General features: G+C 40.0%; 1 protein-coding gene across 5 annotated transcripts in view; it reads left to right on the top strand.

The window, feature by feature from the left end:
- Nucleotides 1-27996, top strand: part of Fyn (FYN proto-oncogene, Src family tyrosine kinase) — a 213531-nt gene that overhangs the window by 62193 nt on the left and 123342 nt on the right. For 4 of the 5 annotated variants that reach the window (XM_004874614.4, XM_021252018.2, XM_021252019.2 and 1 more), the window contains one exon: nucleotides 25671-25740. The exons of the other annotated variant lie outside the window; for it this stretch is intronic. The gene's annotated coding sequence lies outside the window, so the exon portion shown is untranslated. The remainder of the gene's footprint in view (nucleotides 1-25670; nucleotides 25741-27996) is intronic. 5 annotated transcript variants of the gene reach the window in all.

Raw genomic sequence — 27996 nt, 5'->3', positions numbered from 1 at the left:
TTTTCTGGCTCCGCCCACAGTGGATTTGGGGTGGGGCCAAGGAAGCAGGATATTCAAGCCTGCACCCATTCACTGGGCTTCTTCATTCTATGTAATTGATTTATTGCTTTCCGAGGTCTTAACGTGAACATGAGAATTAATGTAAATTTTTCAAGAGGTTAGAATTTGGAGTTGTAAGTGAGTTGGGATGTAACAGAGCTGGGAAAAAAAAAAAGCCAGAGATTTACAGTTCACATAGATGACTATTGAAAGTGTTTTCCCTAATCAGTACCATGGAATATGCAGTATTTTTATCAGACTGAATTAAAAGGATTCATGTACCATGATAGCTTACTTTTGTAATTTAATTCTGCTCATGGCCTTGGAATACTCTAAGTAGAGGCCTCTTGTGAGTCAGAGAAGGTTTTCTCCTCACACTCCCAACAGCCAGAGGCCCCCATGTTAGATCTAGTGCCAGTGTGCCAGGAAAGCAACACTTAGCTTCTGTTCCTGTTGCTTCATAATTCATATTTTCTTATTTTCATCATACTATGAACATAAATCTTTAAACTTTAATGTTTAATCATTTAGCATAACTATCTCTGTTGTTATGAATAAGACAGAATTCAGATTACAAAGCAGTTTTACTCAATTTTTATTACTGTCTTTGAGCCACAGTGCTCTGACCAGAAGAGCTGCTTCCTTTGATGAAAGAATTACTTCTTTAAAAGGCAGTAAAATTAGTCATTATTGCCTATTTGATGGCAATTAGAACTAAAATTTAGATGTCTCTGACTCATGGGTCACATTTAACATTACATCAGTGTTTCCAAAATTTTAGCCATTTGTGTATCACATGTGCCACCTGTATTATTTACATATTTTCCTTTAAAAATGTAGCTTTATGGGGTTTCTTTTGGGTACTTTTTTTTTTGGTACCATGGCCCGAACTCAGGACCTTGTACTTGCAAGGCAGGTGCAGTGCCACTGAGCTAAATCCTTGGCAAAAATGTAGTTTTATAGAAAAAAACAAAATTTATTTCATAACCACTTCAAATAGAAAACCATTATCATTTGAGGTAAATTAAAATCAGTCAGTGACAGTAAGAGATAGCCTTGCCTGCCAAAGACCCTGAGCTTAAAGCGACACCTCTTAGATGAAGAGAACATTAGCAGTTGTTACAGGAAGATGTCCTGGGCATGCCAGCTTCTACCTGAGACTTTGATGCTTGAGAAAGTTTGAAAAGTATTGAAAATGGAATGAGGGTCTTGTTTTATGGGTTTAAGGTTACTTAGCATCACCTAGCATCTCCTAGTGCCTCTGAACTCACCTGAGGTATCCCTAGAAGCACATACTGACTGTGCTAATTATGAAACAAAGAATTTCAGTCAACATGATGTCTTCTTGAGAACTTCTTAAGCTTTGGGAAACTAATGTCAGTTGGGTAGAAATTGAAAGATAGGACAAATCTATCCCTTAACCCATTTCTTTCAGGCCACATGGAAGAATATTATGCATTTTTCTAGTTAGATGGAAGTAAAACCTAACTGGAGAATCCTATGTATTAAGCAAACAGTGGATCACTTTTGCTATAGGTCCGTGATGGCGAACCTTTTTGAGACTGAGTGCCCAAACTGCAACCCAAAACCCACTTATTTATCACAAAGTGCCAACAGTGTAATTAAACCTGAATACTGAGGTTTTAATTTAGAAAAAACACCTGTTCTTTGATGCTTGGCTGTTGGAGGAACTTGGCTTATTGCCAACAATGGCCACTGTGGTATGTGCGCCATACATTAGCCACCACTGCTATAGGTTGTGAGTGCGTACAATTGAAGCTTTTTTTCTGCTTAAAGCAGTCTGAGTTCCTTTTTTCTGTAGTATATTTATTGTTACTTTATTAGAAAAAAATAGTAACAGGCATCACAAAACCTGACACTTTTTCTTATAACAGCCTCATTGAGTTTGACATAAAATACACAAACTTTTTTACATGGCTAAAGTAAAATATCGTTTCTTTCATGGAATAGATGCCTCATAAATATTTGAGAAGTACATTTGTGAACTTGCTTACAAAATACGCATTTGCCTGGACAAAGTTATGTCATTTGGGAATGGCTGGTAGGTATCTCCTTTCCCTGTAGCATCAGGTGCTTCTGTGGATGTGACATACAGCCTTCAGAGTCTTCAGCAGCAGAATGCTGTTTTCTGTGGTGATGGTGATGGTAATAGCTTGATAATTCCTGATAAGTTTAATTTCCAGGTTTCCAACCAGTCATCTTTCCTTGCCCCTTTTCACCTTTTGCCACTGTGTTCAGTGCCCCAGCAGTTTGACTTGTGCATTGTCTCAGTGGGCTTATTTGCTCTGGTTTCCAGTTGGGTTTAGCAAGGGAAGCACTCAAGAGATTGAAGGAAGGGAAGAGAATGAAGCCAGGATACTTATTCTCTGTGGGGACCCTCCTAACTGCCAGTGGCCCTACAGTGATGGTCACAACTCCCTCTCCACTAGCATTTCTGTCCTGGGTTCAGGTGTCTGCTCTCTCACCTGACCGCTCAAACCTTAAAGTGTAACAGAGCCTGCCTTTAACTGCTTTTCCATCATTACTGGACCACACTAGGCCTTGTGGTTTTTCTGTGCCTTGTTCATTTTTTTGTAAATACCCTCTGTTGAAATTTTCCTCAAATTGTCACAGTTCAAGGGTGCTGCCTGTTTCCATTGGCACTCTGACTGGTGGAAGGCTCATTTGCAGAGTTGCTGCCTGGGTGCCTTTGTAACACAGCAAAGCTGTTTGGTTCCAGAGGGATGACCTCTGACCTCAGCTCTAACAGCGGTGTATTCCATACCACTGTGGTTCCCAAAGTTGGGGTGCTCCAGAATCCCCAGCAGAGGTTGTAAAGATGCAGGATAAAGTTCAGAATTGGTCTTGCCAGAGTTCCTCACCATCATCTGCTAAGAAAAAAAAAAAATTCTTATAGACCACCAAAATATATAATCACCTAAATAATGGACAGTGTTTTGCTGCAAGTAATATTATAAGAACTCTGTTGAAATTACTTCAGTAGAGCCCTTGTTGTAAGCCCATGAAATGCTCAGTCTGTGTGTATGAGTAAGCATCCCCAGTGAAAACATTGGAGTTGCACTGTCTTAGGGAAAGGGAAATTGCTGCCCAGTGCCCTGAATGGAACAAATAGGGCATGATTTACACAGGGCGCAAGTGTCCAAAAACACAAGTTCAAATCCTGTTTAGACCAAAGAGTCCGTTGCTCCTTTAGTGTCTAGGATCATTAAGTGACAATGTAAAATTCTTAGAAAAATGTCACCCCCCCAACACTTCCCATTCCAACCAGAACCTTATTGCCACTTAAAGCATTTCACACCCTAAGTGCAGGACAAAGATAAAGATAATTGGTACATGTGTTCTGCTGTGTCATGGGACAGACTCTGGGGACCTCCAGCTACCCTACAATGAGTGGGCAAAATTGTAAGTCTGAATTTCTCAGCCCCAGCTTAGTAATAATTCACCTCATCTTCCACCCTCATTGGAGGAAAGATAGCCTATTTAATAATGGTGTTGGAAAAACTGGATTTTAACCTGCCAAAGATTAAAACTAGACCCATACCTATCACTATGTACTAAACTAAGATCAAAGTGGATGAAAGATCTAAATATTAAGACAGAAACATTGAACTTGCTGGAAGATAAGTTAGGTAGAACTCTTGAAGACATTGGCATAGGAAAATACTTTATGAACAAAACCTCAGTAGCACGGAAACTAGCACAAAGAATCAACAACTGGATCTCATCTTATTAAAAAGCTTCTGTACTGCAAGAGAAACCACCAACAGAGCTAAGAGACAACCTACAATGTGGGAAAAAATTTTTAGCAGCTGTACTTCAGATAAAGGACTACTATCTAGAATATATAAAAAATTGAAAACAATCAGACCCCCCCCCGCATTCAAAGACCCAATTCAAAAATGGGCATCTGAAGTGAACAGACGTTTCTCAGACAAAGAAGTAAAAGCAGCAAATAAATATATGAAAAAATGTTCAGCATCATTGGTCATTCGAGAGATGCAGATGAAAACAACACTGAGATTCCACCTCACTCCAGAAAGAATGGCTGCTATCAAGAAATCAACCAATAACAAATGCTGGCCGGGGGTGTGGGGAGAAAGAGACCCTTCTTCATTGTTGGTCAGAGTGCAGACTGGTGCAACCACTGTGGAAATCAGTATGGAGATACCTCAGAGAACTAGGACTGGAAGTCCCATTTGACCCAGCTATTCCCCTGCTGGGTATCTTCCCCAAAGAATTAAAAGAATCATACCACAGTGATATATGTGCACCCATGTTCATAGCAGCACAGTTTGTAATAGCTAAAGCTTGGAAAACAGCCCAAGTGCCCATCAACTGGAAACTGGATAAAGAAGATGTGTTTTTTTAATAAAATGGAGTACTAAGCCATAAAGAAGGAGAAACTAGAGACATTTATAGCTAAATGGATGCATATAGAGGCCATACTCTTAAGTGAAATAAATAGGACACACGTGTAAATACCGAATAGTTTCTCTGGTGTGAGAAACTGAAAGTGTAAATAAGGATTAAAATGATTAAAATGAATAATTGGTAATTTGAAATAGGAAAAGGTCCAAAGGGGTAGGGGTGGCGGGAGGGGAAGGGGAAAGGGAAGAAGGGAAAGGAAAAATTATGAGAAAGAAAAAAAAATGGAAACAAAGTCTATGTAAATAGGGAAGGGTGGAAGGAGTGAAGGGCGCACAGGTAATGGGGAAAAAAATAAGAACCAAGATACATCATGTACAGGTACAAGCACCCAATGATAAATGTAAACGTATTTTATACCTAAAATGTACCAATAAAAGAATAAAAAATAATAATTCACCTCATCTGCAGTAGTGGGCCAGGACACATGCATTTTCTGTCTTCCCAAAAGGTCAAAAGAGGGTCACTAACTACTTGAGAAGTACAGTGAACTATTTTATACTATTTTGCTTTTCATTCATTTTAAGCCTCTTCTTTTTAGTGACTTGGTTAATGCTTTTAGCTGATGAGTTGTGGATGTTACAGAAGACGATCACCTTAGAATCACTAAGGGACAAGTCCTTCCAGGAGAGTAGACCTGGGCCTAAGGATATATCTCACCCAGTGTGACAAGCTTGAAGGCTGCTCATGGGCCTCAAGCTTTACTTTAGTACCATGTATACTGATTTGCCTTGGAAAGAGATGGCATTGAATGGCTCCTGTTATTTCTAACCAACATATAAGCTGTGTCAAACTGTATTCCATCTCAGAATACATGAAGGTCAAAAAGGAGAAAGTTTGGTTATGTCTTGTGCAATCTAAATTATTCCTGTTAAGCCTTAGACTGAACTAGACTCCTAGAAGTTGGCTGCAAGTTGAGGACAGAGTGGGAGATCCATTGACAAGTAAACCCCAACTTGCTACTCCATCTCATTTCACTTCCTCCTTCCCCTTGTTTTTTATACATAGGTTGTTTTACCACTGTGAAAACTGTTGTGGGTTCAGAAGAGAAAGGAAGATGCTAGGAAAGGCAGAAACATTAGAGGAATCATTGTGAGAGCCAGCTCTCACCCTCAGTGCCTTTCTTCTGCACAGCCTACATTTTTTTTCCACTTCAGTTTTTAGAAGGCCTTTAATTTGATCATTTTACTTTGAGGTTGTAAATGACCTTTAAAGAAAGGCAGTTGCTTCATAGGGGGTTCATGACTCGTTAAGTGGTGAGTGACACATGTGCATGAATTAGTTCCATCAGATTATGTCCATCAGCCAAGATAAAGGAGCTATGGTCAGTAGACAATTCTGGGACTTCAGGAGGAGGGAACCTAGGTGTAGGATGTGTGATGATGTGAGGCCAATAAAATACCAGAAAGGAGCAGCAAGAAGGGAGGAGAATGGATTAAGGAGAAAGGAGCATAAACTCCATAGAATTCCTAAGACCTAGAAGTCAGACCAATGGTGGTGTGATTCTGCATAGAAGCTGGCTGGGTGAAGTAGCCTGGGACCTAATACCAGTAACACAGCATCTATCACATGTAAGACTGCCATATTTAACAAATGAACTACAGGATGCCCAGTTAAATTTGAATTTCAGATGAACAATGAATCATTTTTCATGTAAATATGGCCCAAATTGTTTATTAAATTTAATCTGATGTCCTGAATTTAATCTGGCAGTATTCACAGTGGCCATGCACTTGATATTTGGCAGTTTTAAGCGAATATTAGTGATGGGAAGCCAAGGCTGATGGGGTGGTGGTTGATGGCCTTTTAGTTGGTGGGAAAGCAACATTTAAAGCTGGCACTCCCAGCCCTTGGCAATCTATGGAGAATGCACTGTAGGACCAAACTGCTAATGTAAAAACACACTTTGAGCCCTCTAGTGTCATTGGGGGTGGCAGAGAGGACACAGAACTGAGGTAAGGATGCGCAGACCGTTTCACTCCTGAGAGGCCCATCAGGTAGACTAACACAGACCAGTGATGGTCCCAGTTTAGAGGGCTAGCAGAGAGGCCTAGAACAACCAAGGCCTACCTTCTTCAACCATGGCAATCACTTGGCCTTTCTTCTTTGTTTTATAAGAAAGCTGAGGACTAATGACATGATGTGACGACTTGAATCACTGGAAAAATGATCAATGAAGCCTGGAGCAGGATCAAGATTTCTTTCATGCTCACAGAGTTCATTCTACTACGTGGTGCTGACATAGGGAATTCTTACTAAACTGCTGAGTTTCCACACAAGACTAGTGTGAAAGGACCACATTCTGCTTTAATTTCTGTTGGTGTAAGGACTGCCTTTGCCTGTTACCAAAAGGCTAGGTTGTGTTTTCTATCCCAATTAAGAACTAGGAACCAAAAATCAAGGTAGTGCAACTCATTACATTGAAATTAATGTAGGACATGTCATGTATGTTTCCCAAACTCAGCTACTCAGCAGAATGAAAGAGAAACCCAAAGTGTTGCTACCTTCTGGCGGAAAGAAGGAAGAGAGGAAGAAGGGAAGGAAGGAGGGAGGGAGGGAGGGTGGAAGGAAGGAAGCAAGGAAGGAAGGAAGGAGAATGGAAGGAAAGGAGCAAAGAAAAGAAATGGGAAAAGTCATGTGTTTTACAGAGCAATAACCCATTCCGGTGTGGGACAGAGATACAGTAGCAACCATTCTGTTTGTGAGCTCCTAGAGATGGCTGTAGTATCCTGCTGGGAAGAAAGGAATATGCAGGAGGACGGTGTAGAGGAAGGTGTTTCTTCTCATGTAGGTTTCCACTCTAGTTCCTCCGGGGCCTGAGAGTTGAATGGTGACAGGCAGTGTGGATGTGCTCCAAGGCACAACTTCGCCTTGGTTTTTCTGAATCCTTAAGTGTGGCCTTCCTGTATTTTCAGGACCATAATATTTCTTCTTGGCCTTTAAATTCACGGAAATGAAATGTTCTTTTAAAGTTTATTTGGTTTACTTTAGCACTTTTCAACATAAACTGTGGATTTGAGGATGAGAAGACTCAGTGAAACCAATAGCTGTATCCTCAATAAATTAGTGCATGGGAAACTATTTGGAGGGGAGAAGGTCATTTTGGGAAAAGATGATGCTTTTCTTGTTCTATTTTCATGTGGTTTGTGCCATTCCTGACTTTATGGGTATTTTGTAGTATTTCTTCAGAGAGCAAAATATCAACATAATCTGAAATTCTGTGTGTATCTGTCTCCCACAGATTATTTCTTCAGATAACTCTACCTTTATACTGTTGGCTGCAGAGAAGAAATTATCCTTGGCAGTTGCTTCTTCTTTTATCTCAGGAGTGGTACTGTTAAACACTGTGGCCAGTCAAAGTCATAGGCAAGCACCCTATTGTTGAGCTTCTGTCTGTGGTCTTTCCCCACTTAGCCCCAGGAGTTGCTGGCTCAACACATTATGTGGTTGGCCACTTCCTTCCTGACCTTAACATTAGTTACACTTGACTTCTCTTCACAGATTGGAGAATATGAAACAATGTGAAACTAAAAACCTGTTTATGATGAATGAACCTACCTGGGACCTGAGCAACATTGTAATTTATTGTATTGGTCCTCGATACAGAGTAATTTGACAGTAAGAAACTCATGGATATTTATTTTGTTTTGTTTTGTTTTTTGCCGTACCTGGGATTGAACTCAGGGCCTGGTGCTTGTGAGGCAGGCTAGGTACCACTGAGCTAAATCCTCAGCCACCCCTCATGGATATTTATTAATGTTACCTTTTGTCTTTTTTTTTTTTTTTTTTTTGGTACCAGGTATTGAACTCGGGTCCTTGCGCTTGCGCAGCAGGTGACGAAACCACTTAGCTAATTCCCCGGCCCTAATGCTACCTTTTGATTAAAAAAAGATTTATAGGGTGAAATCTTACTTCAGAGTTAAGCAATACAAGTGGCATGACTTAGAACCTTTTAATGAAGCTCAGATATTCTAAGCGATTGAATACTTTTAGAGGAGCCAAAGCATACCTCTGAAAGACGCCTGTCTTGGACAACCCAAAAACTTGTCAATTAGCTTAAAACAGTTCTCAGAGGATAAAGCAGCAGCATGCCCTCAGAACAGCTTCACGGGAAGCAGCTGTCCTGAGACGGAGGATCCTGTGGATAGTTCTCAGAACAAGTGGGGCCTTTTACTAGAGAAAAGTGGATGTGCAAACAGAGATGCTTCATTTTCATTTTTCTCACTCATTTTCTTAACTTTAGCTGGATTCTGGTCATATTCTGATACTAGATTTTGGGATTTTCTTGCCAAGAAAAACATATAAGAGAAAAAAACTAGAAGTTTTTCCCAGTTTCTTCAACACCCGGTGTATATCTGTCTTGGTAAATAGTCAAAGTATTGCATTGTCAGTTAACTTGGGATGTGTGTATAGCTATCTGACAAGTCGGCTACAAACATATTGAATGCTGAAATGATGTCTTATTCTGTTCATTGTCACCTGTCCAGTATCTTGTACCTTACTCTGTCACCTGTTACACAGATCTTCCCCCTGGGGCCCAACAAATTCATGCCAGGCATTATGGGAAGCTAAAACCCAAGAGTAACCTTTTTCTCCAAGTCTGCTGCTCACAGGGAGGCTGTCTCCAGAACACAGAGTAAGAGGAAAGATTGATCCAAAAACAGCACACAACCCAGGCATCATTTTTATTTGTCACATCTCAGACTCATTTGGTATTTTTATAATTGGCTCATGTTTTTCTACTGTGATCTGGACCCCTGGAGAAACTCCACAGTTTACTGATAATTCAGAGTGAATGATGTATTCTGAAGTACATCTGACTGGTTAGTATGGAAGTTCTGCTAAATTTTGATATTCCAGTATTACTCAATCAATCATTTTCTCAGCCAGCAAATTTCTATCCCTATAAATATTTGTTCATTTAAACTGTGTCATAGATTTACCATTTATTCTCCTTCAGTTTTATAAGGCTAAATGTTATAGGAAAAATTGGGGGCTTCCTTGAAGAGCTACCTATTTCTAAATAAAGTGTACACAGTGTATGGAGTTCTGCCTTGATTATGGTAGAAATGGTGTACATGAGAATGTCTAAGTGCAATACCCTTCAAAACCAAGTGCTCTAAAATCTGACAAGTGGAAGTGTCCATAGAGTACAGATAATGCCCTTAGCTGCCAGAGGTTAGAAGCTGTCTCTGAAATTAGTCACTCAGCAGCTGAACACAGATAATCCCCTTACTTCTGTCACTGGGTATCTAGTCCTTAATGTGGATCTTGGTATTGGTTGGCAGAGATCTTTTTTATTGTCTGTGAAGCATTAGGATAAAATGTAAAGAAGCATAAGATGATTAAACATGGAATAGAAAATACTGTGTTGGGCAGATTGTTAGATTAAAATTTTCAAATCATGGAATTTAGATACTTGTCATTTATGTTCATCTCTGCTGCAGACCCCGTTGGCATACTACCTGTTGTCCTCGGAGGTTATTAGTAATCTGGCATTTGGTTTCTCCTTAGAAAAGTTGAGGTGAAAACCACAGTCCTGACCAGAAGAGGGTTAAATCAAAAGCTGAGTTTTCAGAAATTCGAGGCAGGGTTCTGTGCCACTACAAAATAACCTGTTCATTTTAAGAATTCTGCTGCATCAACCTTGCAACTTAAATTCCCATTTTGTCTTGGTATTTTTGGAAGTCAATGAATAGTATTAACTTATTCTCTGAAAAAAATGGAGCAGTGCTGTGACAGATTTGGGAAGCATGGTTGCAGTGGTTCCCATTTTAGAAAATAGTAAATTCCTTCTGTGTCAGTCTCACTTTTTATGCGTTTTCTTCTCCCTTCATCACATTTGTTTTGCCTTCAGCAAATTGTGTCTGTCCTTCCTGCTGCACTCCCAGGAGTGAGGAGTGATGACTAGAACTTTCTTGCAGAGCCCCTGCAGAGCTGGAGAGCCTTGTTTCTCCCACCCCCTGGTCCTTCCTGCTCTGTGCTGAGACCACCGAGCCTGATTTTTAGCTCTTCTGGGATGGTATATCATTACTTGAAAGAAAATTAAAAAGCATTTTATGTCACTTATTACAGATCATTAATTGAAGCTCCCCTAAACCCAAGGAATTTATTCTTTCATTGATGTCTGCATAACTCCTATTAACATTAATAAAGTTGTTTAGAATTAAAGAGCCAGCAGAAACCCATAATAGCATATTCATTTTGATCCTGCTTCACAAAATGACTCATACCCACAGGGCATCAACAAGCGTTTTAAAGATAATTTTTACAACTCCCTTTTAAAAGCAGTTACCAAATCTATCAGAGCCCACTCATCATGTCCCTCAGAGTAAATGTTGCATGTCGCCCTTTGTGCAGTACTGCTGCACCCGCATTGGAAGTGACAAGCTTTGTATTACTTAATTAGGTGTCAGTGTTGGAAGTACTGCCAGGACTGCTCCTCCTGCACATGTGCACTGGGGAGCTGAGTGTCTGGGAGGCTAAGAAGTAATGAGGGTGATGGGCAGGAGCAGCAGGATGAGAATCATACCCATTGTTACCCACAAGGCAGAGAAAAGTAGAGACATTTGTTCCCTTGAGCTGTTTGCATCCAGCCCTCCCTGGGTCCATAGCATCTGACAGGAGAGGAAAGGAGTGGGAGAATTCTGGTACAGGTATCTATCTGCGAAGCCATCTGAACATTCCATTTACAATACTTAACCTTGGCAGAGGGACCATATAGAATCTGAAGATGGTATAGAAAGAAGTATTTTATAGTAACTAGAAAATATCCTTAGTCTTCTGCCTGAAATGTTGACAGTAGGAATGAGAGCTGTGCTTCTTGGGTACGCATTTTCAATCACTCATCTCCCTTAACACCATGAAGGGGAAAGTTTCCCCAAATAGACATCGTCTTCCATCTTCCAGTTTCTGTGTTGCCTCCACCCCCAGATCTTTCTCCACTCCCTTTTCCATAAGTGATAGGTCATTAATTTACACATATGTCCCCAATGTTGGGAAATCAACACAGTTTGGGAGAGCAGAGGGAGATATTTGTCCATTTATGTCTACTTTGAACTTCATGGTTGGTATCCTTTCAGTGCCCCCAAGCCGTCTCTTTGACATGGCAACTTTTATAAAACTTGTTTCTATTTAAATGTTGCTTTTTAAAAAATTACCCTTTCTAAAAGGGAGAAAGAGAAAACTGTGAGTTACTTTTATAGATTTTTTAAAATGTTTAGTTAATTTTATCCATCGGGACTGGCAGCATCTTACCTAAATTTCTAGATTTGCCCTTGGAATGGTACTGAACTTTCCCTGAACTTGGATTCCCTTTACTTTTGTCTGGGGTTGGGAAATGGGGATACATTTCTGTAATTGTTAATCTGGATATTCTGAGGAAGATAAAAGTGAAATTTCCCTTTAATCACTGACCTTCACTTCCTACCCTTTATTTTTTCTTAAAGAATAAATATACAATTTCCAAGGAAGCAATGCTGCTATTAACATGTAGAATCCATCTGGCACTGGAAAGATAAAAACAAGTACTTAATACTTTGCACTTATTCTTCACCACAGTGCTTCAAACTGGGTCAGGATTGTCCTTGTTTTACAAATGAGGCAGCTGGAGCCTGAGAGGTGAAGCCAGCCTTTCTCGGGGGCCACACATCCAGGAAGGGTCTGAGCCCAGATTGGGAGAGCCCTGGGCCAAACAAAGCTGCATGATCCCTGCCCAGCCCTGCCTTTCACTGCATCCTACTGAGCTTGGTGCACAGAACCGATGTCAGCCCCATGGGTCATTTGTTTCCAGAGACCTAATTTGACCCTCTGGTACCTAACAGTGTGCCTGCAGCATGATGGGCACTCAATAAATATTTGTTAAGTGACTATATTGTCACAGCCAAAGAACTTATTGTAATTTATCATCTCGTCCTCTTGACTGCCCTTGGCCACTGCTGAATCTATTTTGAAACCTTTTTGCAAGTGAATTTAGAAACGTATATTTAAAAATACATTACTAGAATCTGGCACACATGACAGTGTTGTTAGAGGTCTCTGGTGGCCGGTCTTCAACAAGTGACAAGTGTATGGCACAGGTACGAATTTTAATAAAAGTTGTTTCTTTATTTTCCTGACTTTAAAGTTTTCACTCTAGTAAAAAGATAAAAGTATCTCTTAGTCAGAGTATTGAGAAAGCAATGTTAAGACATATGTATTTCCCCTATTTTGTGTGGGTGATATCTGTATCATATATACACACACTGTATATTTGTGATTTAGATCTTGCTGGTTTCATTTGCATTAAATTGTAATAATTTTATAATTTGATTAAATAATATCTGAAGTTTTCCATTGTGTGAACAGCCTAGCCATTCTCCATCTTATTACTATTCAGATAAATATTCTCATAATTAATATTACAAATAACACTTATAAACATTCTGGTATCAAAATTATTGCTTTCTTCTCTGGTTATTTCCTGGTTAAAGAATTAATAGACTTGACTAAGTAAAACTACAAACTTTTCACATAACAATCCTAAATGAAATTAAAAGCAAAGAAACTAGGAAAAATGTATTTGCCACAAATATATGGAGGTTATTGACTCTGTGCTCTAGTCTTTTCTCTCAGCCTATTTTTTTCCTCACATTTTGGTAACTAGGCATTCATTCTGGTTTCTTCAAAAGTACCACTATCCCACTTGATTTAGCCAAAGTTCTTCCAATTAAATATGTGTTTCTTTGCTCATCTCCTTGATTCCATGCAGCAAGATCTATCCTTTACTGGGACTTCCCAAGGATTGTCTCACTCTCGTCATTAATCTGAATGTCCCTAAGTAACTCCTACATTTCTCTTAAAAACAACTTTAAGAAAGTAAATTCAAAGTACTGTGGACTCTGCCAAACACTGGGGGAGATTTTTAAAAAATACGAAATAGCTCTTACCATTGAAAATCTTCCAGTCCACTTAGAGACAAGATATGATCACATGGTAGGTAAACCCAGATTTAAGAGATATTAAATAAAATTACCAGAAATTACTTTTCACCCATCTTCCTCTGTTTTCTATAATTTTGTAATTTCATTGGCATATGTTTTCAACACAGCTGAATTTTACTTGTCACTACCATTACCCAGGAGGTGATTTTAATTTTCTTGGTATAGTTATGTCATTAAGGGTTTTTTTTTTTACCCAGATGGTCACCATGCTGGCAAGATGTCTATCTGTTTTACTCACTATTGAATCCCTGGCTCTCAAAACAGAATCTGGCACATAGTATTTGCTTAGTACTTTGGGGTGTACGAATAAAAAGTTTGCATTTTTTCCTTCAAGTGGAGATTGCCAATTTCAGTAAACAGCTTTATACTCAGATTCACCATAAATGCAGGCAATTTGTGGTGGACAAGAGCTGTAGCTCAGATGACAGAATGGGGATTCAAATCCTGTGTCTGCAACTCACTAGCCTTGTAATTTTGGGCAAGTTAATTAATTTCTTCCGGATTCTATTCTTCAGCTAAAAACGGGATGGATCCTACTCCTTTGAGTTATTAATAAAGACAAAATTAAGTCATTTATGTGAAGCTTAGTGTGGACCTTTAAGTATTCAGTAAATGTCACCTATTACTACTTAGAAATGTTGACTTTTATTTATTGTCAGACTACAACCTATTCTGGGGGACATGGAACTAGAAATTGATTCATGATAGTCATGCCTGGCTGTGTGCTTTACCTTCTTCATCATCTGAAGGCGTGATTGGTGACTCACCGCATAGGGTTACTATGAGGACGGAATGACACGATGTACATGGAGTGCTGATGTCTTGAGGATGTGTTCTTCCTCCTCCTCTGTTCAATGAGAACACCATTCTCTGGGCGGTTTTGCTGCCAAGCATTCATGTCTCTCCCTCTAGGGCAGAGTTCTTCACTTTATTTTGGCGTGAAACACAGAATTTACCAGTCTGTCATATGGCATGTGTGATTGAAAACAAGTTTTCCCACAAAATAATGCTTATGGATTGGTTTGCTTGGGCCCCATAACCAGGCAACGCTGACTGGATGATTGACACAACAGAAACTTATTTTGTCCCAGTTCTGGAGGCTGAAAGTTCAAGGTTGGTGTGTTGGCAGGGTTGATTTATTTTGAGACTTCTCTCCTGGTTTATAGATGACTGTCTTCTCCCTGTGTTCTGTGCCCAAGGTTCCTCCCTTTAAAGGATACCAGTCATTTTAGATTAGGGCCCACTCTCATGACCTCATTTGAACTTCATTTCCTCTTTATCCTGTCTTCAAATACAGTCACATTTTGAGGTATACTGGGGGTTAGAGACTTAAATGTGTCGATTCTGAGGGAATACAACTCGATCCATAGCAATATCCTTGATAATCAATTTATTTTTTTTTGTTTTATTAAAGAAAATGTCAGGCACAACCAATTACATTGAAGTTTGTGACCCACTACATTGGTTACAGACTACAGGCTGAAAGACACTGCCATAGTGGATGATGTTGGTTTACCTGGTTGGGGGGGGGGTGGCACCAGCATTAGGACTCGCCTGTGACTTACTGCAAAGATAGCCACAGAGATACAAAACATCCAAGACAAAGCAAGATCAGTGTGGCAGCCTTCTGCAAGCACAGCAGTCACCTCACTCAGGATTGATAAACACTTTCTGTAAAGGGTCAGATAGTAAATATTTTCATCTTTGCAAGCCCCACTGTCTCTATTGAGAAAATTCTGTTATTGTCATGTGACAGTATGTAAACAAATGACCAAGACTGGTGCCAATAAAACTTCATTTATGGACACCAAAATTTGAATTTCATTTAACTTTCATGTGTCACAAAATATTATTTTGATTTTTTTTTTAACCACTTAAAAGTGACAAAACATTCTTAGTTCACAGGCCACTCAAAAGCAGGCAGCGGGCCAGCTCTGACTCACAGGCTGTAGTGTGACCCCTCCCTCGGTGGTAGAGCTCAATCATCTAGCTAAAAGGCTCTCAAGGACTCAGCCTGGCTGATTTCTCCCTGTCCATGTAAATTCTTAACTGATTATCATATTTAACTCTTGTGACTTATCTTTTCAGAAAAAAAAAATCTCGGCACTTAATAACAAAAAAAATTGTTTAAAAAGCAAATGTTACTCTCTTACTAGGGAGAACTGGGAGAGGTTCTTAAAGGACTCACAAAATCATTTTTCAGATGGTAATTTAGGAGTAGAGTTAGCATCAGAAAGTCTACATGAGAACAGCAGAGCTAGAGTTTCAGGGGTCTTCTTTGGAAGGCTAATATTTGTGGAAAGGAAGTAGCCATAGGGCCAGATTTCTTGACCATGGGAAAGGAGAGCAGCTCAGTTCCAGGGCCCAGCCCCCAGACCTTCCTCTCAGGGTGAGGGACAGCTGAGAAAGATTTCTTCCTTAGGAACCCCACGTCCTTCTCAGCCTTCTGCAGTTCTTTTCAGAGCCCAGAATATAGTCCACAGAGTGCATGGCTCTCTACTACTTCCTGTGGGGGCACGTGCAGTCTCTTACGCTGGTCCGGCTACCCTGGTAAATCTCCACCACAGGGTTTGAGGAACAAAGTTATCTAAATAGGGGATATATTTCAGTGCCCACAGGGTCTGTTATATCTGGCACATGTCTAATGATAATCAGGAGAAGGCCTAGCAAAAAGCAGAGGTCAAGCTGACCACAACACCGAGGGACAGAATCTCCTTGCTCTGTGTGACTTAGGCTGCTTTGAGGTAGTCCAAGACTCAGCCTGACTTCTGGAATATGCATGTTCCAGAGTAGGCATCTGAAGAACCCAGAGATTTGCAGAGGCAGGAACGGTGGTCTGGGAGTTATTGTCAGTATTTCAGACCATTGGATGAAAATTGTCCGTGTGTATACACCACATCTGCAAAGGCAGGAATGAGCTGCTCTCACGTGGATACTCAGGAAGGGAAAGGTTGAGTATTCTGTTCCTTTTTCCCAGGGCTTTCCCATCTTTTGGATGTCAAGAGAATATAAACCAAGGCCCCAGGAAACTGTCTTTGATGTACATAAAAAGATAGGGCTTAGGGCCGGGGATTTAGCTCAGTGGTGCCGCCATCTGCTCTGCAAGCGCAAGAACCCGAGTTTGATCCACGGTACCAAAAAAAAAAAAAGGCTTTCATAGGGCCTTAGGGCCAGGGATTTAGCTTGGTGGTGTCGCTGCCTCACTCACAAGCGCAAGGTCCTGAGTTCAATCCTCTGTACCAAAAAAAAAAAAAAAGATAAGGCTTGAATATTCAAATCTTCACTTTTAAAAAAAATCAATAAGACAAAATTAAAATGATGTTTTATTTTGAAACTGTTGCTTTGTGCCATCTTAACATATAATAAAATAGCTTTGGCAAGACAGTCATCTTAAATGAATAAAAACACAATTTAATGAAATGGCACTTTGAAGCTTTTAGCACAGCAAATTTTTGAATTATCTTGCTTAAATTTAATTGTGCTCTTTTGCTCTCAGTATTTAAAAGGCTGTGTTTTGTTTTGGTTTTAACTGGTAACCCCAGGAATTTTTAAATATTGAAGTATAACAGTCATGGAGAAACGTGCACACACACACTTAAGTGCTGTGATAATGAATTTTTCACAAGGTGAACACTCTTTGTAACTAGCAACCAGATGGACAAAGAACATTGCTCAGACCCTGAAAGGTCTCAGACCCTTTCCAGTCTCTAATCTCCCAGCTTCCACCCAGAGTAACTAATAGCCTGATTTTCTACAACAAACTTTGGTTTTATCTATTATAAACTTTATATTTGGGAGATTCACCCATGTTGTTCTGAGCTGTAGCTGTTCATTCTCATTACTTTATAATACACTGGTATAACTAGATCAACATTTACTTAGCTCTTGTATTGTGTAGGTGGCTTTTGAATTGTTTCCAGTATGGGACTGTTACTGATAACAGTTCTGGGAGTGTTTACGGCGTTCGTGGGTGTGCATATGTAACGCTTTTGTAGGATAAACTCCTAGTGGTGCATCCTTGGGTCATAGGATACGAGTATGTTCAGCTTTTTTGAATGCTGCCAGTTTTCAGTGGATGCCTCCCACCAGCAGTGTGTGAAACTTTCACTTGTCCGTATCTTCACAGACCCTTCATAGTTCTTGTCCTTAGATTTTCGCCAATATGGTAAGTGTGTGTGGGTAACACATTGTGGTTTTGATTTGCTTTTCTTTGATGCTGAACTAGAGCAACTTTTTATGTTTATTGGTCATTTCCTGTTTTGTCTTCTCAGCTATTTGCTGATTTCTTTATTGTACTGTTTTGCACTTAACTCCTGCACTCTGTAGCTCACCTTGTATTTCTGTTGGTGCTGCTTGATGAAGACATTTTTAAGTTTTATTGTAGCCTAAATTATCATATTTTTTCTTCATGGTCAGCACTGTTTTGTATTCTGGTCTTCCCCGCCACCCCGTACTAGGGATTGAATTCAGGATCTTGTGCTTGCCAGGCAGGCACAGCACCATTGAGCTATATCCTGGCCCCTTTTGTATTCTGTTTTTAAAAAATCTTTACCTATTGTAAGGTATGAAGGTACTCTATGTTGTTTTCTAAAAGTTTTATTTTACTTTGCACATTTAGTCCTACCGTCCATCTGGAACTAATTTTTTACATCATGTGGGATAGAAATCGACATTCTTCTTATATAAATAATAAGTATATTCATTTTCTAAGGCTTCTGTAACAAAGTATCACAAACTTTGTGGCATAAAACAGCAGAAATTTGTTCTCTGGTGCTTCTGGAAGCTAGAAGTCCAAAATCAAAGTGTGGGCACAGCTGTGAAGAAGGCTGAAGGCTCTGCAGGAAGAATCTTTCCTTGGCTTTTCCTGGCTTCTGATGGTGGCTGGTAATACTTCTCTTCACCTTGCATAGTTTGCAGCTGCATTGCTCAGATCTTTGTCCCGTCACCACTTGGCCTTCTTTCCTTGTGTCTTTGTGTCTAAATTTCCTTCTTGTTTAAAGACATTGGTTGTATTGGATTCAGGGCCTATCCTAATCCAGTATAATCTCATGTGTAACAACTCTATTTCCATGTGAGGTCCTATTCTGAGGTAGTTGGAGGTTAGGACTAAAATGTATCTTTTGGAAGGACACAGTTCAACCCACAGTGTCCAACGAACCCAGAATCATTTACTGAACTTGAGTGCCATCTTTGCACGAATTAGGTAACTATCTCTGTAGCCCTATTTTTGGATCTTCTACAGTATTTTGTTGAGTTCATCTGTTTGTCTGTCCTTGCATAAATGCTACTCTTAACCACTCTTATTCTCTAATGGGTTTTGATATCTAATAAAGTTTGACAATCTGTCTTCTGGTAGTTGTTTTTTTGGTTTGGGAATTTTCTTAGCTTTAGCTCTTTGTATTTCCATATAAATTTTAGAATCTACTTATTAATTTCCACCGGGAAAAAGTACTAGTGTTTGTTTGAAGTTGCACTGAAGATTCAAGTTGGGGGAGAATTAACAGTTTTAGAAATATTGAAATTTCCAGTCCAAGTGCATGACATAACCTTTTATTATTTAGTCTGTAATTTCTCTGCATAGTGTTTTATAGTTTTCAGTGTAAAAATCTTACACATCATTCATGAATTTATTCTTATGGATTTGGTATTCTTTTGATGGAGATTTATTTTGATGAATTAAGAAGCAAAAAGAGAAGAAAAACTTTTACAAGGCATCACCTCCTTCATATTATTAAGGAACTTTTCCAAGTTTATCAAGCTTACCAAGGCTGAGATTTAAATTGAAATCTCACTGACCCCAAATCAGAGCTGGGCAAATAAATCAATAATTACTTGAAAAATGCAAGGTTTTTGTTGGTTTTGGACTTTTGTTTTTGTTTTTTGTTGTTTTCAGGGTTTTTTGTTTTGTTTGTGAGCTACATCTCTAGCCATTTTTATTTTTTTGAGACAGGATCTCATTAAGTTGTTCAGTGTCTTAGTTACTTTTCTCTCATTGCTTAGACAAAATACCCGACACCCAAAGTTAAAGGAGGAAAGGTTTATTTGGCTTACAGTTCATAGAGGTTTCAGTCCATAGTCGGCCGACTCCAGGGCAGAGTGGCACATAGCAGAGAGGAGAAACAGTTCGTGGTGCCCAGGAGGTAGCAAAAGCAACGAGAGACCATAAGAGTGCCTTTCTCCCCCTTTTGTCTTATCGAGATTACTTAGGGTGGGTAGCACTCACACCCTTAATCCTAGGGCCCTTGAGTCTAGCATTGCACCATGAATCAATCTCACTGCCTCACACTCTAAATCCAGCCACCTCTGAAAAAGCCCCACCTATGACCACATGAGGCTTTGGGGAGACATCTGGACACAAGCCATAACACCCAGTCTGGCCTCAAACTTGTGATCTTCCCGCTTCGGTTTCCTGAGTGGTTGGGATTACAGTTATGCATTACCATGTATGGCAAAAATGTAGTTTTTATGAGAGGTAAATTCATTCAAAACATGGTGTCCTTGGGGATGGTTAAAATAGGTTGTGGTAAAGAAAAAGAGAAGGTGTTGGGTTACTAATGCTACAACACTGTGAACCAGCACATAAGAAGCACAGAGAAAAGATTTGGGTATTAGATCTGATTGGGGACTAGATCTGGAATTGTCAGCAGCCTTAGAACCTTACTGTTAGCCAGAGTGCCAAGTGGCCTAGGCAGATCAGATGGTGAGGATAGTGGGGTTTGTCTTTTCCCCTTTGAGTGAGAGCTGTTCTGTTCCACTTCCATCTAATATGTTACAGCTGAACATACACTTTGGAGGAAAGAGAGAGAGAGGCCAAGTTCTGCTACTAAAAATTAACTCTGAAGCTATCAGACTAGACAGTCTTTAACATTAAATTTAGCCCCAAGATTCTGGGATTCTGATACTGTAGCCAACCTACACTCAAGGGGCCCTGCACACATCATTATTAATGTTGACCTGGGCAGCCATGTGACACTGTGTGTATTTCCCAGGCCTTCCTAGTAGTCACTCCAAAATGTCTCTTTGGAGGTCTTGGTAGTAGTGTTAGGAGGGGAGCTGCACAGACATCATAGCAAAGGTAGTGTTTCTATCCAGACTGGATTGTAAAGCCCTAGAAATAGCTTTATTATCAGCCTTTTAGGATGATTATAATTCAAGTACACTAAAAACGAAAGTTTTTTTTTTTTATGTTTGATATACAGTCCCCTGACACTCATTACCAGAAAGAAAAAGAAAGATGTGATTATTATAAATATATACAAAAACACCCCCCCCCCGACCTCTAGACAGTTAACTGATTTTCCAGTGGTATATAATTCATTTATTTCTTACTCAGAGTAGGTACTGTGGGCTTACAGGTTTAAATATAGTAATGATAATGTGAAACAATATCAATACTACTACTTTTGGGCAGAGGTTGATGGACATGATGGGGGAGGCAGTACCCCTTCTCCTTCAGCCATTCCTTTGTATGACTTAACCCAACCATCTGTGCCCATGAGCCCAACGTCTGTATCTCTCTAATGTACCTTCTGAGCTGTGTATCTGGGGAGCTCTACACTTGCCTTTTTAGGTAGCTGAAGATGGGCTCTTTGCAGATTTGGTGTGGTGCCTTGCTCAACAGTGAACCTCTGATCCCTTCTTGTCCTGGCAATAGCTAATGAAAAGGAGCAGCCAGCTTTTTGTAGTTTGACCTTCCCACCCTCTTAATTCATGGTCAGTAATCCCCTTCTATTGTTTGAGTGTCTTCACATGCTTATCTCTCGCCTCTCAAATCCCTCTCCTTTCCTTCCCCCCTCCCCTTACTATTTACTTCCACTCTAGCAAATAATAAAACAATCATCATGGCCTTGCTTCAGTCCTTTCAGCTTGTTGGAGGGAAGCCAAGAAGGGAAGCTGATGGGTCAGTGATACTTCTCCAAGCACCTCACTAATCCCTCAATGAGGAGGGAAGGCCACAGCCAGTGAAAAAGCTGGGTTGGTTTCATGGGGAACTATGTTTTTGACTTCCCACCATTCTCCCTAGTGATTAAGCTTTGTGTGCTTGCTTGTGGAACTTAATTTCTCAGACAATTGACTCAAGACTTGCAGAGAATATTGCAGCATGGAAGGAATCTGGACTATATTTTAAATCCATTGTGATTTGTGTGCCCAGGCTGCCTGGTGTACCTCGTGCCACAAAGGACACCAGTAGTGGCAGAGAACTGAAAAGGGAAGGGGAGCTCTCTTTCCTTGTCTCCTCCCCAATCTTTGCTTTGAAAATAAGACTCAGCAAAGACCTATACTGTTCCTCAGCAAGTAGGCTGCTGGTGTGTGCTGGCTGGATCATCAACCTGCAAAAACTAAAGGAAGACTTGATTAAAAAATGTATGTTACTTGCTCAAAGCCATTTGAAAGCAATAAGATTCTCTCCTCTGTGCAAGGAATTGGGCCCAGAAGGGTCCCTGTGGCTCAAAGGAAATTTTAGACTAGGTTCTTGGCTGCAGAGAGCTGTCTGGTAATCTTGGAGTAGATAGTATGCTAAGGTCTGTGGGAAGACAAATAGAGGAGACTGATTCTAGTGGAAGAAACTGGGCAAGTACTTGAGGGGAAGGGATTTATATATGGCTTGAGGGACAGGTTGGTTCCCCACTCTTTACATTAATTAATTAAATGTTAATTTATTCATTTAGTCAATAAATATTTCTTGAGTGTGTGCTACATATCAGGTCCTATTTTAGATTTTGTGGAAAGACACTTGTTGATTTTTGCACTAGTCATTGACCTGGAAGCCGGAGTACTGGATCAGCATCTTATGTTAAAATCTGGTCTCTGCCACCCATTAATTATAAGACCTTGAACAGGCCTCTTGTCTTCCATGGACCAAGTTTCTCTTTCCAAGTCCTTCTCCTCTGAGATGTTTTAAGGCACTGTGATCCAGAGAGTCCATGTGTGAGACAGGGTGGTAGAAGAGAGGATAGTGCCAGTTAGGAAGTGATGGCAAGAGCTCCTGTAAGACAGTTTGAGCTTGATAGTCTTTCAGGTATTTATTCGACAGACATCTTCATACTCCGTGGTGTCTACTGTACCTAAGCATTGGGAACATAAAAGTGACCAAAATAAAGTACCTATTCTCAAGGTACCTTCGAGAGGTAGGAGATGAACTGGGAGCACAAGTGATAGATCTAGAGGTGTAGTTTGAAACTCATCACATGAAATGATAGTTGGGACCACCCACATGTTTGTGGTGCCAGGAAAGAAAAAGCAAAGGGCTGAGAAGAAAGAATTCTCAGGAGACAGAACTTGGGGAAATGTTTGGTGGAGACAATCAGTGTTCCACTCCTTGAGAGAATACGTGTTCTTCATTGAGCCAACACAACAAACCCAACCTCAACCCAAACCCAAAATATGTTCTTGTGGTAAAAAAAAACTAGGGCTCACTAAAGAGAGAATGTCTGTTTAGACATCCAGTTCTCCTTGACTACATCACTCCTGTATGTGAAGCAAAATTATTACCAGAACCACATGTGGTTTGTATAATAGCTTGTCTATTTGGTTTCCTCCAGAAGGTCTTTACTAAGTACCAGTGGTGTATAAAAATGGCATAGATGGCTGCTTAAGTTGCTGCTCTCCAAATCTTTTCCCAGACCAGCTGGCTCTTTTTTTTTTTTCTTTTGCCATTTCCCCATGCAATTGGAGCAGATCCAGAAACAGATTCTGAGAGCCTCAAGCTCTTCCTTATTTACCCTTCAGTAATTACATATTGCAAATTGTTGTCCCTATTGGAGGCTGAGGCTGAGCAATTAGTCTCCCATTGTCTTTGCAGGAAATGACATCCATGTGACTTTTTGGGAAGGCCACTGTTGACCACCCTGGTTAAAATAATGTTCAGCATTTCCTCTGGTTGGTCATTCAGACTAATTGATTTAGAAAGCTTTTAGAAACATGCAAATGAACCATGGCTGTCAGGACCGGAAGTAATGCTAGGTCGCTTCCCTGAACAAAAGACTCTGAACTATTATTGCTCTGGTCCCTTCACACACTGTCTTGTCTAGGCTCTTTGGCATGAGGTTGATCCCAGGACATCATTCTATTCCTTTTCTAATACTTTACTGGGGCCTGATTTCATCAGAATGTTTTCCAGCTGCAGATAATTGAAAGCTCAACTCATGAAGGCTTACACAATAAATTTATTGGAAACTCAGAAGTACCACAGACCTCTGGGTGGGCCTGCACTCTGCTCCCTTGTATTCTTCCCAGCTAGAACCAGCTTTATCCTTAGGCTGGAATAAGACAGCTATGCGAGTTCTAGGTGTCACATCCCATGCAACTTTTAGGAGGAAGGAGTTTCTTCTCCCTGAAGAATGAGGAGGAGCTCCTGGCAAAACATTTTTCACATCTCATTGGCTTAAATTGTGCCAAGTGCTTATATTTGTCAAGAAAAATGGGTTTCTCTTGGTTTAGAGCCCCTGCAACTTTGGTGTCCATACAGATTGCCTGGCAAATCTTGTAAAATAGATTGATTTGGGGAAGGGAACTTGGAGTTTTCTAAGAAGTTCACAGGTGATGCTAATGTTGTTGCTTGGCACATTGCAAAGCCATGGACCATTCAGGTCCCCACCCCTTAGCTGAGAGCACTGTCATCTGCTCATAGGGCATTGTGTCTGGAGAAATATGGGGGGGGGTCTGTCGGAAGAAGTAATGACTCTTGCCAGAGATGAGGACAGTATTAGAGAAACTTGTTACCAGCGTGTTATGAGAAAGCAGGAGCACTCAACAGTGTGGTATGTATTAAAAGCAAAAAGTATATGCAGAGCTATACACGTAGAAGCACGGATGAACATCTTGTTATACATTGATGACAGTGTAGACATTGTAATTCTAGAAACAAACTAAGTCATACCACCCACTTATCATTTAGTTATTTTTATTAGTAATTAATTCCATATATATCCAGTGTGTCTCAAAAAGAACAAATAAAATGGATCTAAGTATTCATCAGTATAGAAATAGTATGCCAGCAGGCACACGGCACATGCTTGAAATCCTAGCACCCTAGGAGGCTGAGGCAGGAGCATCACAAGTATGAGCCCACCCTGGGCAACTTAGGGACTTAATGAGACTCTGTGTCAAAATAAAAAATTTTAAAAGGGCTAACTTTTGATTTAATCCCCAATACAAGGAAAGGAAGGGAGGGAGGGAGAGATGGCCAAGTCCAACCCTTGTTCTCGAAGTACATAGCTCAGTGATAGTAGTTACTAGAGAGGGAGAGTACACTCCCACTTGCCCTCAGAGCCACTTGCTGTGTGACAGTGCTGCCAGTGGTGAATTTCAGCCAGTTTGTGAGATACTCACTTTGGTGACTGCCATTTCTGACTTCTTAAACAAACACAGCACCATTCAGGAGGATACTTGGAGGTGGAGATGGAATTAGGCCACCTATTTGACCCACCTGCCCCCAAACCAGTGTCTCTGCCTGGTCTGGAGTGGATGAAAAGGAACTCAAAACTGGCCTGATAACATGGGTCCACACATAGGGAATCACTGCCTGTTCTTAATGTCTGTGCAGAGGCCTAGAAGGATGAGAGATTCCCAGGTACTCAGGACTAGTTGGGGGGAGCAGCTAGACTTGGTGCTTTAAGAAGGCTTGTTCCTGTGCTTGTGTCACACAGGAGCCGTGTGTGTGCCTATGTAATGACTGAACAGCTAGCATTCACTTTCTGAAGAGAAGTAAAAGAAGAGCATATTAATTTGTTGCCTGAACTGTCATTTATAATCTAAGTATAGAATGTTAAGTTTCTATCTACATATTTAAGACCTCATAAGCTTCCAAGAGAGCCAAGCCCAGGATCTCAGAGCTGGAAAGAAGGGTGTTATTGAAAGAAAAGGAAAGAAGATTGGTTTGGGGAGGAAATGCTATGAGTTCAATTTTAAATACTTTTCCATTTTCTCTTGTCTTTATTTTAGGGTTTAAAATTCAAAATATTTGTAAGCACATTTTCTGGTTCATTTTATTGTCTTTTTTTCTTTATAAGTGTGTGCTGAGGGTATTTGTAAATTGGTTTAATTTTCCTATAAAAAACAAAGGGAAAATTGCTAGGTGGAGTTTGGTATATCAGTGGGCACCTGAAACAGAGGAAAGAGGTCACTGTTAACAGAGGAAAAGCATAATGTCTGTTAAATTATGTCTATTAAATGAGTTTTTTCTTTTGTTATATTGTTTTTCAGGACCAGTCCTGCCGCTGTTTTAGAAGATATGTGGTGTATATAAAGTTTGTGGTAGTGGGCAGAAATTTCAGTAAGTGTTGCTGCATTTATTTCTAATACATTTCATTGTTAAAATGATGCTCATGAAAGAAAGCCATTGCCTGTTCTGTGTACCTTTTAAATCTGCACTGAATTTAGAGAGAATGGAATTTTATAATTGAATGTAATACTGCATTGCAGTTTCCTGACAGTATTTTTTTTTATGTTATTACTAATGTTATTAAGCAGTATGGGATTTTCTGAAATATAACAAGTCTAGATTTGGGAAAGCCTCTAGATACAGGGTAAGAACATCCTTGGTAGTTTAGTTTATGTTCCAGGCCAACTTTATAATATGACTAATAAACTTGCAAACCAGAATAAAATAGTCTCCAAAGCAGGGAGATCTTCATGACCTATGTATTGAAATGAGAGAGAAGGAGGCAGCTAGCTGCTTAGTGAATGGGGAATTAAAGAATCCAGCATGCCTGGGAGCCAACCCACAGACCAGTGTGATAACAGCAGTGAGAGACCAAGAACATTCAGTTCAGCAGCTACCCACGCCTTGCTGGCAGTAATAAAGAGGACAGGTACCCTCTGGGATCAGGACACTAGGTTAAATCCACCGTCTGCACCTACTGGTTTTTACATAACCTGTTTGAGTCACTGTTTGCTTTTCTATAAGATAAAGCTTTTAATTTTACCTACCTTGTGAAGTTTATATGAGAACTAAATGAGTTAAGTAATGCTGGGGGCATAGTGGATGCTTAATATTGTGACATTCTTCACAACCGAGCAGCCTTGTTTGGAGCCTAGACATTTGCCATTGAGGGTAAGCCACCAGAAATGTTTATCTTCCAGCAGGAAGACTACTGAGATGAGTTGGTCATACCCATTTAATGTTACCAGGGGCATTACAGCTGCTCATCACGGTTCCCCTCCAATGTCCACTCCGTAAGGAGCTTGGGAACATCTGTAACATGTGCCTTCTTCCATATCCCTGGTGACACATTCTTAGTCAAACTGATCTTGTTAAAGCTCCCTTCCACATTGTTTGAGCCTTTTTCAGTTTTTCTCAGTTAATGTTAGGGTGAACCACATTAAAAGAAGAAAAAGAGGGCTTGGGGAAGATAATACCCTTGGTTTGTACCTTAGTTGCGTTCATTTTCAAATTTATTTATTTATTTATTTATTTATTTATTTATTTATTTATTGGGTCTATGTTTGTTTTGTAGCTTCACAAAGATCCAGTTATTGAACTGAAAACTTTCACTTTGGTCCAACAGAATTTGGCTTTAAGGTGGGGTTTTTACTTGCAGTTGAATAACCAACTGTGTCACACTGGGAGTGGGCTGATGTTTAAGGCTCTATGTCTGTAGGTGACCACATTCTAGTTTTATGGATCCAAAGAGATGGACATGATCTCAGGAAGTGTCTGACCCAATTTCTTATTACCCTAATTTGATCATTATACATGTATCAAATTACCATATTGTATCCCATGTAGATATATAAATATCTGTCTCAATGAAAAAATAAAATAATAAACAATTAGGGGACACAAGGATTGTGTGTCTGTGTGATACTGGGGTTTAGACCCACAGCTTTGCACGTGGTAGGCAAACACTCGACTACTCAGCTACATCCCCAGCCCAACAGGGAAATGATTTAGAGAAGAGATAAAATTGTACCTTATCTTCATTATGATGTAGTATTTATGCAACTATGGTTTTGTGAAAACTCCAAGAATTATACATTAGAAATGGTTAATTTTGCCGTATGTAAATTAAACCTGAATTTTTAAAATGGGAAAAAAATGAGCTATTAAATAACTATGCAGTTACCTCAACTTGTTAAAAAGAAACAAAAGGATAAGAAGGAAAGGGGAGAAGCTAGGAGGAAAAAAATAACAATCTAGTCTTTAGACTGGACTGTAATGTCTCCTTCAGGGGACACGGCCTTGTTCTTGTCCCTTACTGTCCTCTCGGTGCCAGGCACATCAAAGGAATATGATATAATCAAATATTTATTTAATCACATATTGCTCTTCAGTCTTTTTGTTTCACTGTACTAGGGATGGAACCCATGGGCTTCACACTGAGCTGCATCCCCAGCCCTTTTTTATTCTTTATTTGCTAACTTGTCCAGGCTGGACTCAAAATTGATCCTGCCTCAGTCTCCCAAGAATGCTGGAGTTATAGGCATGCACTACCACATCTGACTTCCCAAACACCAGCACACTAGATAGACACACTCCTTCCTCATTCACCATCTCTTCTCCAGACTGAACTTCCTGACTCCCATTCTT

The sequence above is a fragment of the Heterocephalus glaber genome, unplaced genomic scaffold, assembly GCF_053883595.1.
Source record: "Heterocephalus glaber isolate CG9 unplaced genomic scaffold, H.glaber_assembly_v1.0 deba00001610, whole genome shotgun sequence".
Taxonomy (NCBI): domain Eukaryota; kingdom Metazoa; phylum Chordata; class Mammalia; order Rodentia; family Bathyergidae; genus Heterocephalus; species Heterocephalus glaber.
Note: the sequence above shows the minus strand (reverse complement) of the source record. Positions and strands in the feature narration are given on the sequence as shown.